The sequence below is a fragment of the Falco biarmicus genome, chromosome 3, assembly GCF_023638135.1.
Source record: "Falco biarmicus isolate bFalBia1 chromosome 3, bFalBia1.pri, whole genome shotgun sequence".
Classification (NCBI taxonomy): Eukaryota; Metazoa; Chordata; class Aves; order Falconiformes; family Falconidae; genus Falco; species Falco biarmicus.
In genome coordinates this window covers 93,587,579-93,604,306 of record NC_079290.1, presented here as the reverse complement: position 1 = coordinate 93,604,306, position 16,728 = coordinate 93,587,579, and the positions used below count along the sequence as shown (strand labels likewise).

General features: G+C 41.7%; 1 protein-coding gene across 7 annotated transcripts in view; it reads right to left on the bottom strand.

Moving 5' to 3' along the window:
• FARS2 (phenylalanyl-tRNA synthetase 2, mitochondrial) overlaps window positions 1-16,728 on the bottom strand; it is a 249,532-nt gene that overhangs the window by 86,067 nt on the left and 146,737 nt on the right. The window lies entirely within an intron of this gene.

Here is a 16,728-nt window from a genome sequence, read left to right as displayed (position 1 = left end):
AGAGCAGCGCTGACACGGAGCCAAGGCCTTTGCTGCCCCTCACCCCACCCCACCAGCGAGCAGGCTGGGGGGCAGGAGGAGTGGGGAGGGGACACAGCTGGGACAGCTGACCCCAGCTGACCAAAGGGGTATTCCAGACCATATGATGCCCAGCGTATAAAGTAGAAGCTTAGAAAAGGGGAGTGGAGTATGTTCGGAGTGATGGCGTTTGTCTTCCCGAGTAACTGTTACACATGATGGAGCAATACTTCCCTGGGGATGGCCGAACACCCGCCTGCCCACGGGCAGTGGTGAGTGAATTCCGTGGTTTGCTTTGCTTTATCAATTAAACTGTCTTTATCTCTTACCTTTACAATCCTCTCCCCCATCCCACTGTAGGGGGGTGAGCGAGTGGCTGCGTGGTGCTGAGCTGCCAGCTGGGGTTAAATCAATCCTATGTTGGGTGCCAAAAAGGACCGTCATGGTTTAACCCCAGCCGGCAACTCAGCACCACGCATACTCTCGCTCATTCACCACCCCTTCCCCTCCAGTGGGATGGGAAGAAGAACGAGAAAAAAGTAAATAATAATAACAACAACAATAATAACAACAATGAAAAGGGAGATAACAAAAAACAAAGGAGGACTAAAACCCAGAAGAAACAAGTGATGCACAATACAATTGTTCACCACTCGCTGACTGATGCCCAGCTGGTCCTCAAGTGGCTCTCTGCCTACTGCCCCCCAGTTTATATACTGAGCACGATGTTCTGTGGTATGGAATACCCCTTGGGCTAGTTCGGGCCAGCTGCCCTGGCTCTGGTCCCTCCCAGGTTGTGCACCTTCTCACTGGCAGAGCATGGGAACCTGGAAAGACCTCGACTTGGGGTAAGCACTGCTCAGCAACAACTAAAACATCAGTGTGTTCTCCACATCAGTCTCACACTAAACCCAAAACTAGGAAGAAAATCAACTCTATCCCAGCCAAAATCAGGACAATACTATAACTAAGGATCTGTTACATGGAACCAGAAGGAACTGAACAAATTCATGGTGGACAGATCCTCTAGTCACTACCAAACAGAGCAATCCAACCGCATTTTTGGTTCAGCAGCTTGCTTATGGCTTTAAGCAGGATCAGCAGAAGTAGAGAGGGATCACACTGTTACCATACCTGCTCTGCTGTTTGTGCACTTGCTGTTTGCCATCATGGGAGACAGCATACTTGAGCTGGATGGTTAGGTATAGCATAGGTCTTTTCTCTAAGAAAATTGCTTCTTTTGTGGCGTTGTGGTAATGACAATATTACCAAACCAAATCTCCTTTCTTCTTCTAGTTAGTGATTTCTCATTTTAAAGCAAGTATGAAGAACAGCATAAAGATGCTGAGCTACGGAAGAGAACTCGGTCTATGCTGCCTTAGATACAACTCCTCTTAGGCATGGCAGCAGTACTATGCAAGCCTTCTGGGGCTCTAGGGCTGGGGGAATGGGAAGGATTGCCCAAACATTCCCACAGCCATCCCTGTTTTCCTCCAGTTGTACTTCCTAACCAGCCTGGTTCCTTTCCATTCCTAGAGGTTTTAATTTGTCACGGCTGACAGAAATGTTTGATGTCCAAGCTGTGTTTAGGAGCCCTGGTCCCAGCCCTGCTCTTTCATTTGGGATGACAGCCCAGGCAAAAGCCACCACTGGCCACAAGGAAGATTTGCCTACAGACAGTGCAGCTGACTGGACTCACCAACACACACACACGTTGATTCTGCTCTGTGCTTGACTAGTCAAAAATATTTTCTCATTCCCACTGAACAAACAGGACTCACAGAGAGAACCACCAAAAGTGATGTCTCTCTACTACTCGCTCCCGTATCTCAGCTTCATAAAATCTTCTTTTGAAAGCACCAGTGTACAGAAGAGATTAGCCTGACATGTTCCTATAGCAGTTCCAGGTCTACTGTGGAAAAACACACGTTCTCCTCATGCTTCTTCCCCAAGCTCCCAGTCAATGGCTTACTGAGCTAGCTAGTTTCATGGTGCTAATCTCCTCCCATTTCAAACACACATGTATCACTGGAAAACACCTAAAAGCCAAGAAATGCTTTTTCTGGTATTACTTTTCCATCTGAGCAGTTGCTACCAGAGAACCATTGTGACACAAAGGGGAATGAATGGGGCATCCGTTTATTATGTTTTGGTGTTCTCTATAAAAAACAAGCAAGCTTGTGTCCTGGGGAAGGAATCCAGTGATTTGGAATCACCAAAATGGTAAGTAAAGGGGATTCTCACACTAAACCTAATAACCAACACTTAGGACGGCGTTTTGCACGGGCTGTCCATATTCTGTCTGTCATTCCTATCCAAATCTCCCACCCCACAGGCAGAATCACTCTGTCAGGTTTATTTGTAGCAGGGGTAAAAAAGGCAGAGAAGACACAGACCTCAAAAAACAAACCATCAACAAACAGACTGCGTCTACCAATCATGCACTTTTCTAAAAAATATCTACCATGCCTGCAAGGAACAGGCAATAAACCGGTATAAGTCACAGCAGAAAACCAACTTCTCAGCAAATACTGAGAATTTCTTCTTGAGCGGTGCTGAGCACCTGCAATTCCTGCAGAAGGCACTGGTTGCTGCAGGCACTCAGTGTCTGCCATCCTCAGAAGTCAGGTTTCCTCCTCCTTTACGGTTTGGTTTGTATGGTTTTTCTCATTATGCTTAATAATAATGCCAAGATAAATAGCTCAGTTGGGTAAAATACTGCACACATCAACAATTCATATAAAAGATTTATATTAAAATAAAGAATGCAAGTATGTGGAAAGAGACTGCAGCAATATGAAGATGTATTTCTTCCAAATACATAGCATAACAATGGAAACAAATTGCACCCAACATTTTATTTCAGCTTAGACAAAAAAATCTCATATAAAGTACTGTTGATTGTATTTCCTTTTCTGCTCATTAAATCCACCATTCCAAAGAGTTATTGTTTAAATAGCAGAATCTCCAGAACACCTGAATATGACTAAAGCCAAAATAAGCTGGCATCACAAATCTTACAGACACACGCAACACCTGAAAGTGTTCTTCATCCTGCCTAACAAGCTGTATTTATTTTTTTCTTTCTCCCTCCTAAAAAGCATAGAGATTTCCAAGACAACAGCAATGATGCTTCATATTTCTTGGCCAAGTACAACTGCTCATAATGACCTGGACATTGCTGTGCTACAAAGGAATGTCCTCATATTTCTACGCTTCTTGGACTTATGAGCTAATCTGTATCATCTGGCAAATGCTACTTAGATAGTGCATCATGAAAGTCTGTGCTCCCTAGGAAATGAAAAGATCCCAACTGCCATGTACAGCAATTTACCTAAGCAGATTTCTGGTGGTTTTGAAACAGTCTTCATGCTCTCCAGTGCCACTTTAAATTGCTGGGTTTCCTTCTTCACTTGGGGAAACTGCCTGAGTTGCAGTGATTCTTCGTGAAATCCAGTACTTTACTTTCTAGAGTAAACTTCACTTTTTTCCCCTTTAAGTACTATATTATATAAATCATAACCCCAAAGTGTAAAACAAATAATGAAACACCAGGGTAGTGTAGCAAGGTAAAAACAGTACCTAAATTTAAAGAACAGTAGGTAAGCTAAAGAGAAACAGAAAAGAAAGGCTCTACTTACTTGTCCAATACTCAGAAGAGGGAGAAAAGACTTTGATTTTTCCTTTCAGGCAGACCCTGAGCATTCCTAAAGCTATACACTTGTTAAAGAGTAACAACACTTAGAAATGGAAAACTACAGAGAACCCAATAAGCCGAGAACAGACGAAGCACAAAAAGTACACTAAGCATTTAAGTATGGAATGACAAAATGTAAAGAACACTTAAACCTCCACAAGCAGAATCCTTGTGCAGAACAGATATTTCTTTAATGCCTTTCCTTATTTTACAAGAATCAGAAAATGGGTTCACTGTTGGTGATTCAGGATGACAGGTTACACGTACGAATAATTATGCAAACTGAATTTAACATGTGAGCAGGATGCAAGCAATTGTCAAAAGAGGTGATTTCTTCCTATTATTAGTTTTTAGAAAATTGCAAAACCAAATCCTCTGCAGCATATGCACCCCAAAGCATTACTTGTCACATTTTGTTTTAGGCTGTCACTACTATGGTCTGTGTGTGTCTCACACTAGCAAGATGAGGGAAATTGAGGATGGGTATGATAAGAATAAGATGGTTCTTCCCAACTGTGCCTTCTGCTGTTCAGCTATTCTCTGTAGCCTAATTCGTATTCTGATCAGAGAAGGGGTAGCTGCAAATCAGGGTTTTTTATTAACACCATGTACTTCAAAAGGTGCTCATGTTCACACATATGCACACATGTACTCAGACTGTTCTCCCCAGCCCTCATTTCCTAGGGACACTCTACAGCTGAGCTGCAATGGCTAATCACGATGCAAATGATGACTGTAGGAGTTTAGGTATGATTTTTAGGGACCACTTTACCAAAAACACTTGGCAAGATGTATCTTTTGTGTGTAAAACATAGGTACAAATGTTAAAACAGCTATCAAGTAAATTCACTTATGATAAACCCCATCCTTTTATCCAAAACTGGTTAAAAAGAACTAGAGCATATTTCCTATTGGTTTCAAGATCTCTCCCCACCCCCCACCCCCTTTATATTGCTGTGGTTGCGTATGCATACTGACACATACCTGTATCTCCGAAGACACACACTTGCATAGCAAGTTGCTTAGGCACATTTGAAACGGGAGTTTATTCTTACATAAAATGCATAATGTACACTCACAAAGATGCATTTAACTCTGCTGTAGGCATGCAGCTATTCAGACTGTGATAATTACCTAGGACTGCCAGTCAGAAACCAGGGTCCCACTAGGTAGATGGAGCACAAAAAGACAGCCCCTGTCCTGATGAACTTTCCACCCTAGAACAGTGTTGGAGAAGACATACTGAGGCAGGAGGCACAAGACAACTACAACTGTAAACTGCATGGAAACCACAATCATTGAGTAGTAAAATTTGAGTCACTTCTCAGGTCAGGGCCAAAGACTAAAGTCAGGATAGTTACTGTACTATCCCCTCCCAGCCAGAATTCTATTCACCACACTGTAATTGAACCGATATTGGAAAAAAATATTGGCAAAAGTGTAAGGGTTACCCTCCTTAACTAGCTACATACTTTTGTAGAGACAGTAAGACAGAGCTCTCAACATCTGTGGATTCCTGCTGAAACCACCACCAGCTGGTTCTTGTGGCTTCACATAACCAATACAAAATCTATTGTTGTTTTAGATTTCCAGTTTTACTCCTTCACCTAATATTAATTTAATGTGGTTTCAGCATATATATCACCGCTGGAAATTGCTCCACGGCTTATTTAAACGCTTTGTATAACCATTATACTTCATCATTTGGGATGCAATAAAGATTGGTTGATATATTCAGCAGCAGAATTACTCATTTGTGAGCTATTTGTTTTAAAGAGCCTCAACCAGTATATGAGGTTTAGAGATCAGAGGAAAGCACAGTAACACATGCTTTTTGAAGCTTATTGCAGTTTTTGCTAAGTAATCATTTAAATGGTATCTGGTGTACTTTGACTAGGTTGCATTGACTTTTGCCTACAAAAAAAAAGACACTAGCAGCAAAATGATTCTACTTAAATATAACTGTATATTGCAGCAGCATTCCTGACTGGAAATTCCTTTATTTTCATCATGTTGGGGTGAGCTCAAAATTCAGTCAAGGCTACAGTTGCTCCTTTTTGTTTAAAAACAAATTGGAAGGACGTCCCTGTTTCCAGTTGTTAGGAATCTCTTTCACTTGTATTGATGATAAACCTGCTGGGCGTACCGCATTCTCTACGTATTCACCTGTCATTCTTTAAACCAGTAACATGCTCGAAATTCAGCCACACCTGAGATGGACAGTCTTGAGGCACTACTGGTTTTTCTTTCGCTTGTACCAAAGCCTTTTGTGGGATGTGCTGTGAATATTATCACTCCTGAAGATTCGTGAGAGGCTGGGTTTCTGTTATTTCATTCCAACTTTTAAGACTACAGAGAGACACTTAAAAAAAAAAAGAAGTTATCTTGACCCTTTCATTTGTTTTTGAACAGGTAACATTCCTTTTTTTTATGTGAAAATATTTTTACCTTAATTGCATGGAAGGACAATGGCAAACACCTGTTTGGGAAGATATGGAGAGTCCAATTTGAAATCCACAGGACACATCTACAGGTTCAGTGGCCTTTGGATCTCGCAAGCATTGCACAGTTGTGTTTTGCTTGAGATGCCACTAATGGAATCAAAGTCACAAAAAACTTTCAACAAGAACAGCTGTATGTCTTCAAGTTACTCTGTCCTTTCTTCTCTAGTCACTGAATTTTCTTTCAGTTACTTCTGGGCTTCTTCCTTTTTTCCCCCAGGACTGAGGTTCTGGTTGTCCAAGATACATGGAAGGAAAAGGTAGAAGACTCCCAGCTAGCAAAGGCTCCTCTTTCCACCCTGGCTGCTCACTTCCCTCACCGACCCATCACCTTTCCCTTGTGCTGCTTATGCATGCGGGCCACAGTGCTGTGACACATGATCCAGCGGCAAAGCCACCTTCAGGTTTTTTCCTCCCATCCTTCCTCAGTCACTTCTGAGTTTATCCTGCCTCCAAAAAGAGAAGTGCTGTCTCCTCGGTTCTGCTGAGGGCATGGGGCAACACTGAGAAGTAGATCAGGGAACTGACAATAGCTTTAAGGAACTGCAGAGAAAAAAGGGTCCCTGATCCACCTCACAGCGTAGCCACAAAAGTAGCTGCTGCAGTACAACTGGAACAGCAGAGCAAAACAGTACGTGGGTACATGGGAAAGAAGAAAAATTAACTTCTCATCCTGATGCTGGTGACAACCAAGGCTCTGGGAATAAGTGGTACAGACCAGTCACAAAACCACCAAAATCCTTCAAACAGAGAGAAGTTTCAACTGCTGTCTGTGACTGACCTGAAATCAAAAGAGATGACATCTTCCAGGTGGAAACACTGGTATTTTACATTGCCAGCTTCCAAAAGCCCTCGTGGCACTCTCTAGGTTTGTTAGTAAAGCCTGGACTTCCCACATAGATAAGAACTTGAGCAAATCATCCAGGTTTTAGAATTATCTGCCATGTCATAAAAACTCTATTAGGGATTTAAATGTGTGCTAGCATAGAAAACTGAAAGTAAGGATGCAATAGTTTGTTCTTTGTACATACATATACATAGAAACACACACTCCACCCACTCTAAACAAATTCCACCGGGACAGTTGTGTACAAAGCAGAAATCTCTTAATGTCCAGAAAGAAGAGCTCAAACAGCTATTTTACTACAAGTCACCATCAGCAAGACCAAATCTGCTATTGGCACGTGACAACTTAATGGAGGTGAACATCAGAGTTTTCAAATATTCTAGAACTGTGAAAACAACCTAGAATTTAAGTATTTTCAAGGAACACAGGTGAAGGGGAGGAAAAGAGCTATAGTTTTGCTAATGAGTATCATAGCCTCCTCTGTACATCTGACTATTATCAAGGTGGCTGCTAGATGGATGACATGGATTTGCTTCATCCTTTGGTGCTCCAGCAGACAACAGATGGAGACATTATGTAAGATAAATATCACTAACTAATCTAAGCACAAAGGGCTATTGACCTTTTTCCAAGTACAAGCAGAAAGGAATTAAACTATTGCTGATTTGTCCAGGTTCAACTGGAGGCTATTAGTAAGACTGGGTGTGTGGAGGGATGGAAACAGGGTATGAGTGAAAACCTGTATCATTGGTATTAGTTCAAAGGGTAGCAGCTGGATTGCTGGAAATCACATCCCCCATCCATGGTTATTTTTACCAAGAGTTTCAGTAATATCATCTCAGTGCAGCCTTAGTCATGGGCCTGGGTTCTGGCACACTAAGTGTTCCACAGATCGAGAATCAAAATGTGGAGTTCAGTGATGGTTCCTGCCCCTAAAAGCTGATACTAACTGTAGGACAAATGACAACAAGCAGGTGAAGGCTGGAGGTAAAGTCTACTGGAACCATGGAATGAAACTCACAAAAATGACAGACAGGTCTTTCAGCTCTTCACCACCTCAGACAGGTACTGCCAGCTGTTGTGGTAGGCATCACAAATAATTGGGAGCTGATGAAGGTGAGGCTTGAAAGAGAACAGGGAAGCGGGTATCAGAGAGAGCACCTCCCCAGTGTGAGAAGCAGTATCAGAGAAAACTGAAAATGCTGACATGGTGTCCTGTTTCAGCTGGGATAGAGTTGATTTTCTTCTTAGTAGCTGGTACAATGCTGTGTTTTGGATTTGGTGCGAGAATAATTTTGGTAACAGATGTTTTTAGTTGTTGCTAGGTAATCTTTATACTAAGTCAAGGGCTTTTCAGTTTCTTAAGTCTGGCCAGTGGGGAGGTTGGAGGGGCACAAGAACATGGGAGGGAGCAGAGCCAGGACAGCTGACCTGAATTGGCCAAAGGGATATTCCATACGATAGAACATCATGCTCAGTATATAAACTGGAGGGAGTTGGCTGGGATCTCCCAGTTGATACTCAGGGACTGGCTGGATATTGGTCAGTCAGTGGGTGGTGAACAACTGTATTTCTAACTGTGATATTGCACATCACTTGTTTTTGCTCCCTTCCCTTCAGATTTTATTCCTCTCCCCTTCTCCATCCTCCTTGTTACAATTGTTGTTATTATTAAATTATTGCTTTGTGGTTTTTTTCCTCTTATTTAATTATTAAATTGTTCTTATCTCAACCCTTGAGTTTTACATTCCTTTCCGATTCACCTCCCCATCCCTCTGGGGAGATGGAGGTGGAGTGAGTGAGTGGCTGCATGGTACTTAGTTTCTGGCTGGAGTTAAACCATGAAAAATGGGGATTTCACAAGTAGGAAGAAATGCTGAAATCACTGTGCAGTTTGATGCAGGCACCAGTTTCTGCATAAGGACTAAGAACTGCTGGTGAGAACAGGCTATGAAGAGCCTTGACAGTGAAGAAAAGCAACATCTCCATGATGAGCCACAGAAGGTGTAACAAGAAAACATGCAAAGAGAAGAACTCGGCTCTGCTGAGAAGGACCGGGGGGCTCCAGGTGGGAGGCGATTGGGCATGAGTGCACCCTGGCAGCAAAAAGAGCACAGCCAGGAGATCACGGGGAGTGATTATCCCTCTTTACCCAGTGCTTCTTAGACCGCATCCAGCATGCTGCATCCAGTTTCAGCCGCCTCCCCCAGCACAGGAAAGACATTGACAAACTGAAGCAATTTCGGCAATGGGCCACCAAGAAGATCAGGGGTCTGAAACACTTGCCCTGTGAGGAACGGCCGAGGGAGCTGGGTTTGTTCAGCCTACAGAAAAAACAGCTTCAGGGGAACCTAAAAGCAACCTACAAGTACATATAAAGAGGTCATCAACAAGATAGACGCAGGGTTTTCACTCCTATGCACGGTGGGAGGATGAGAGGCAATGGATGTAAGTCAAAACAAGAGAATTTCAGAATGGATAAAAGAAAAAACATGAGGACAGTCAAGCAGTAGAATAGGTTGCCCAAAAAGCTTGTGCAGTTTCCATCTTTGGAGGTTTTCAAGATGCAGCTGGATAATGTTCTGAGCAACCTGGCCTGACTTCAGAGACGACCCTACTTGGAGCAGGAGGTGGGCCTAGACATCTCCTGAGGTCCCTTCCAACCTGAATTAGCCTTAGGTCCTAACACGATGAAGATGAATGAAAGCCAGGCTGTGGGGGGAAGGTAAGGCAGGTTTTGGTTCCCATATTGCTGTTTCTAGCACACTGAACTAATACAGGTAACATGCGTCAATACCCTCCCATATCTACACTTCTGTACAGGGTGAGATACAATCTTGCTTTTCAACAAGAGATGGACAGGTTATAGAACGGCAGCCGCGGAAAAAAATCCTCAGTTAGGTTTTACTTGGGGAAATAAAAGCTAAGAATAGCCAGAGAAAACACTGAATGTGTTTGGAAAATTCATTACATTGAAATGCTTAGCGCACAGGTCCAGTTGTGCTCCAGTGAAATGCCATGCATGTCTGAGCATCTGTTTACTATAACGTATGACGGAAAATCCACTATATTACTCGTTTGTGGTTCACTGGTATGTAAGCTGCTTGTTTTTCAGACCTGGACTTAAAAAGTCCACAAAATAAGTTAGTGCAGAATAGCATTGGATATACAAGTTTTCATCTCTTCTGTTTTTGAGTTTTGGAGAGCTGCTATAGATGTTTCAGTCATTACTCTCAGACAACACATTCCTTGCTTTCAACACCACCCTTCACTGAGACTGGGGATAATACATTAAAGTACAGAATGGCTTTGATAGTTTGTGGTCATAATTTTTGTGGTCACTCATACTTCTTGATTTTCCAAAAAGAGACCAAGAGTAGATACGTACAGTACAAAGTCTGAGAAGACTCTTGATTGATTTAGAAAAAGACTTTTGCACCAGTCTCAACAGTTTTTTGACTTAAAACTGCTCTCCTTTTCTGTGCCTTTTTCCTCTTCCCCTGCCCCCGCTCATCTTGTTTAAATTTTCTGTTTGCCCGCAGACTTTTTCATATTGTCCCCAATGCCCAAAATACAGCTTTTTTCTCTTACTTGGTCTCCTCTCAGTGGTTTGTTTTTTCTTGTATCCAATCTCCTCATTTCTGAGCCCCTATTTTCTTCTTGCCTTCCTTTGTTTTAAGCCAATTGTCTTTGATTGAGAATGGGAATCCAAGCCCTGTTTACTCTCCAGATGCTTGTTTGTTGACTTTCTTTACCCAAGTGTTGATCAGTAAAACTGGCTTGGATCAAAGATTTTGCAAATGAAGTTTGTGGTTTATCAGATTAAACTCTCATTGCTCATAACGGCCATTTTGAAAGTTTCTTCTGCTTCAGTCCTTCAAGTTGGTGATCACTCTATCTGGATCCCCGGTAGTATGGAGATCTCTGACCTGAAACTATTTAGGCATTCAGCTTATGTTTGAGTGAGCACAGGACTCATCCCATTGTTTTAAATGGGACTGCCTGCACGTTTAAAGCTCAGCATGTCCTTCAGTACTTGCCTGACTGGGGCTAGAGGACGCAGGTTCCTAGAGCTTCAGCACCAGCACTGTCTACAAACAATATGAGATATAACATCCTGATAAGAGAAGACTTGATGACCAAGTGATTTCTAATCCAATTGTGCAGCTTAGTGCAGCATCTCTGCAAAGAAGATATTTTTCCATCTTTTCATGGCTATCCAATACTAAAAAAGGGAGTTTCACAATGTTCTGCAGAGTATACAGACAAACCTGAGATGATGTACAGCATTGTAAAGGTTTTATGGATATTCACTTAGGATGATCTACGTAAGTCACTCATAAGAAATTCAACCTTCCCAAAGTCACGCCAATAAAATGTTTATGCTACGCCATCATCTATTCTCTGTTGTACTTCCACAAGCATACACACACACTATATATCTTCAATTACAGTAAAAGTAATTAGACAATAAATCACAGTTGAGGCTGTACCTCATTTGTTCAGACATCCAAGTTAAATTTACATACTAATGTTGCGTATTTGCCTTTAATAGATGCACTATTAGAAAGTAAACATAATAAATGAATAACCATTTAAGCATGGAGTTACCTAATCTGGATGAAAAATATCTGAAAATGTAGCAGCCGGTGAATCTATTTACTTTTTTATCGGAAAATAAAGCTAATCACAGACTAAGAAGATAAATATAAATTATATGGAGTAGCATACTAATGATGGATCAGACAGACCCACCCTGTGCAGTGAATGTAATAAGATCAAACTGGTTGAAATGGCTGGCTTATAATTTTGACGCTCTCCTTCTCAAGCATGGAATAAAGGATATAGACTAAGACGTTTTAATTTGCAAAAGTTTCCCCTTGGAGATGCCAGTGAATTTTATTTTCAGCATCTTCTAAGGCTTCAGAACAAGCTATATGTCTCCCAGCAACTCCCAGCAATGAGGTATGTGCAGAGGAAAGATGCACAGGGATGATGACTGTCTCAGAAACCCAAAAAGTGCACAGCAAGGTAAAAAAGTTGTACTGTGTAACTGTGAGCAAGAGGGCTCACATACGTAGCAAACAGTGCAAACTGGGCTACGGATAAATCCTCTGCCATTGCAATAGGGGCTTAATTCCTACGGCACGCTAAGCAAAAGCAAATCGGGGTGAGTGAGGCCCAGCCTTTGCTATATTGCACAGGAGAAAGATGAGATGACTTTGATTTCCTTTCCCATATAACGAATCGCTTCTTTCCACACAATTACATCTTTCTGAAGACACACTTTTTCTCATGTCCGCTAACATTGACTCCTCACTTTCCGAAGCAGAGGCAGTCTCCTAGCTTAGGGCCACATATGCCATTCTGGCTGCATCTGTGCCCGAGGTGAACAGTGCCAATTCAAGCTGCTTGTCAACTCTCCTCACTTCACTGCCAAAGGTTACTACTAGTCCCTCAGGTCTCCCAGCAGAGCTGCTCTAGGAGCTTTGGCTATCCTGGCACCATCAGAAGGAGCAGCACCCAGAGATGATGGAAGGGAGTGGTAAAAAGTAGGTGGTGCTAGGCTTACTGCAGATACTGCAGAATATTACAGATATTGCAGAAATGAGGAAAAGAAGAAAGCAACTCCCATAATCTCACAAAGGGAGTCTGCAGTCCACTAGGAATCTGATCCAGATTCCCTCTGCACCAGCGTGCTTCCCTTTGAACAGCATAAACATGCTTCTGTTGACCTCAGTTCCAGCCACAAGGCTCATATGCAATTGAAATAAATAATTATTTAAACTACAGAAGCCACAACTGCCAGCAATATCAAATGAAAGTGAATTCGTAAAGAGAGAATGCACCAGCAGTCAACTGACATGACACGCTGCTTGCTCGCCGTGGCAGGGAAATGATGGAGGTTCCAGGAACTGTCCTGCCACCAGAGCCCATTCATTTTAATCAGCACCTCTGGGCACACCTCACTTCATTTGAACCATGAGTGCCTTCCTTCCCTAAATGTCATTTCATTTTTGTACCTTTTCTTGAGAGTTTTCAGCCCATGGACACATCTCTTTTTTTTTTTTTAAGAATGCTGGCTCAGCATGAACCTGAAAGTGATTACATGCACCTACACTCAGAGCCCTGACAAACACACATGTAACACAGTGTGCTAAATCAGATCCAAGCCATTTGTTTTGTTCCATTACTCCTTGCAGGTGCTTAGTCCCTCCTGCCATGCCCGTCCTCAGCCTTTCGTTTCAGGCTGAGCAGAATGCCTACACAAGTGATTGAAGGCAAGTTACCAGCCTCTGATCCCCTACACTGCTGTGACTTGTGTCAAATTATAGTTTGGTAATCCAAACCAATGCAGTAATTTGATCTGTGGGGAGCAGCACTCTAACACCACTGTGCTGAGTGGCCACAACGGTACAAGCACTGTCAGCTTTTCCCAGCAGCTTTTTGACCTGCTGAAGCCTGCACACATACACTGAGCAACTGATGACAGAGGGAAAAGTCTGACATGTTCAGGCTGTTAAAAGGCACAAAACATATACTTTAAATCCCAAGAAAATGCTCCAATTAAATTCCATTTTTGAACAAGAGTATATTTAGCCCAGCTATTATTGAAGTTTACTGCTATGGAGGGTGGACTTCATGCATTTGAAGAACATTTTAATGAACAGAAAGAAAAATATTTATGATAGCGTATAATATTCAGATTATACAAAATGATGGCAGGAGTATCCAAAAGCTGAGAGGTCTGTCTCAGTTAAGACACATAAAGAATGGACATTTACCCAGGACTTCTGAGGCTGAAGGACTCAATGTGTGTAATGAAAGGCTCTCAGAATACCTGGTCTGTCTTGCTTCAGTTGAGTCAGGCTGAAAAGTACTGCATGGCCTTGCATGCAGAAAATCTGACATTTTTTAAATATCCATTGAGATTTCTTGCAACATCAACACTGGAGGACAGGCTAAAAGTTTTCTTTCAAATATGATATGAATTAACCATGTGATTAATTATGACTCTTTAGAAAGTAAGACAGGTGGAGAAGGTCTGCCAACTTGGTTTTACAGCACACGTTAAAAATAACAGAAAGGAAAGAAATACAAATTGTCTTATTAGCTCCAATCACCCAAGACCTTATGGTAGCACCAAAGATTAATTCATGGTATTCTCACTCAAAGGGTCATTAACCTTTTTGGTCAATTGGTCAATAACCAATGCTAGTATGTAGTAGAAGTATGTACAGAACTGACCTTGAAAAAGCTCTATGTCAGATATCAGATGAAAGGTGGACACAGACTTCCTATCAAACAAAAAACCAAGCTTGCCTCTAGTCTCTTATATTCAGAGACAGAGTTGAAAAATATGAACTAAGAGTTAGGGAGAATTATTTTACCAAAACTGAAGGTGGGATATCCAAGTGGGTGTGTGTATGTATGTGTTAAAAGGAAAAAGAGAAAAAAGAAAAAGAAAAAGATAAAAGGTCCCTAAGAAATGCTTGATACCAGAGCAAAAATCTGTTTCTAAAGCATTGGCTATATCCTTTCTTTGGAAGAGAGAAAGACTGCAAACAAGCCAGCTTTCCGCTTCTGCTACCCCTCTCCCACACCCCTCATTCTCCCAGTCTGTATACTTTTCATTGGCCTGTTTGTTAGGATACAAGGGCAAACACGTTAATGCAAGAATGGTCTGTCAATGGCCTGGTGATATTACTCCAGTCTTTTCCTTTGGTCTAAGTTAGAGCACAGTGTCAGCTTCCTTGAAGCCCCCCATCTATTGTATCATACCTCCTGATTCACGTTATTACTTCAAAATGTACATCGGCCAGCAAGCTTCAACTTCATGACTCTACAACATCATTTCTGGGTTGTAGAGCTTTTCTCCTTGTTCCAAGCTGAACCAACACCAGCTGAAACCAAAGCTGCTCAGCAAGAAGAAATGCTTAAAAGAACTACCAAGACATTGTCACTACTCTCCTATTGATGACACAGTTACCCAGCAAAACAGTGCAAAACCATGTGCTCCTAGTGACTCCTGCTTAGCTGAGGTTTACCAAACAGCACCAACTAAAAAAAGAAAAAATATTTCCGTCACTTTTAGTTTTCTAGAAACCGTGTGCTTTCCTCTGAGTCTATCCACAGTAAACTATGCCTCTGTCACCTTCAGATTGGTTCACTACACCTGACTTCATTTGAAGTTAAACATGAAAATGATAAGCAACTCAGAGAACACCCATCCCTCTCTTTGGCTCACCTTCAACATCAGACCATATCATTCTGACAATCTGGGCTTTTCCTACAAAAAACAATCTGCTGCTAATATCAGTTTGAGATGTGGATCCACAATTTCAAAGCAAGTAAGAAATCTCATCTTAGTTCCATCAGAGATGAGACTGCAATCTATAAAACGGCCACAATCTGTGCTCCTCAAGAGCAAAGCCAATCCGAAAGGTATGGGCTGAAAAGAAGGAGACTTGAGAACTCCTTATTGAAAAGAATAACAGACATTCTGTAGGAGATCAGGGAAACCTACAGGCAGGCCCACTTTCATGAACAGTGACAAAAATCTGTCTTTCTGTAGGTGGTAACGATAATCTGAATACCCCAATGCCACTAGCAGCAAAAAACCTCCAAACAAAAAATGAAACCAGAACAAAAGAAAAAAACTAACCAAGAAAACCCACCCTATCCCTGAACCTATCCAAACACTATTTTGACTTTTTGACTTTACCAGAGATGTGCCAGAACTGCCATGAATTAAAAAATGGATGCTGCTACTGATTTCATGTGGAGACTACACAAATACCATCTAATATATGAACAATTGCCATTGATATCAAATATCATCATCTATCATTGTTTTCCTCTTTTACATTTTTCAATTCTTTATAAACACAATCAAGCTGTTTACAAACAAAGCAAGTAAAATGGTAAAAGGCAGCAGCGAAAAGTGTTTTGCTGCTTTAGCACTTCAGAGTTTTTCAAGCATCTACACAGCTATGTCAGCTCAAGTCCCCCGAAGACCAGTGATACCTCCTGACTTGGACCTTCCCATGCTCATGCTGCAGAGTATTATAGCAGTAGCATTTCCACTCAATCCAGTTATGCTGGATTACTTTGTAACTACAAAAAGTAACCTAAGGTTGCTAACTACAAAAATCACCTCAGCAGAGGAGCTGCAAAACACATACAAACTGAGCCTGCACTCTCCCCCCACTATCACCTGGAAGAAAGAGTTGACATACTGAAGGTGGCAAGGCACGTTCACAAAGAATTTTGCCAAAGTTTAACGACGCAACTCACATTGACTCCAATGACTGTAAAGTGAAAACAATGGAAAACAATTGGGAACGTGTTATGATATTTGAATGTTCAGTATCAAGCACATTTTTATAATGAAACAGAATTAGGGACACAATTCAAGAACATACCCAAATCAGACAAAGGTTAAATCAACCCCTATTCTGGATAAATTTAAGAGTTAAATATATACTTACTATATCACTGGGTATCAGCAGCAACTCACTATTTTACCTGGTTGAAAAAGATGTTATCATCTAAAGCTGGATTTTATTGCAGTATATCAGAGAATCATGTGTCCCATTTTCAGCTAGGATAGAGTTAATTTTCTTTTTAGTAAGCTGGTGCAGTGCTGTGTTTTGGATGTGGTG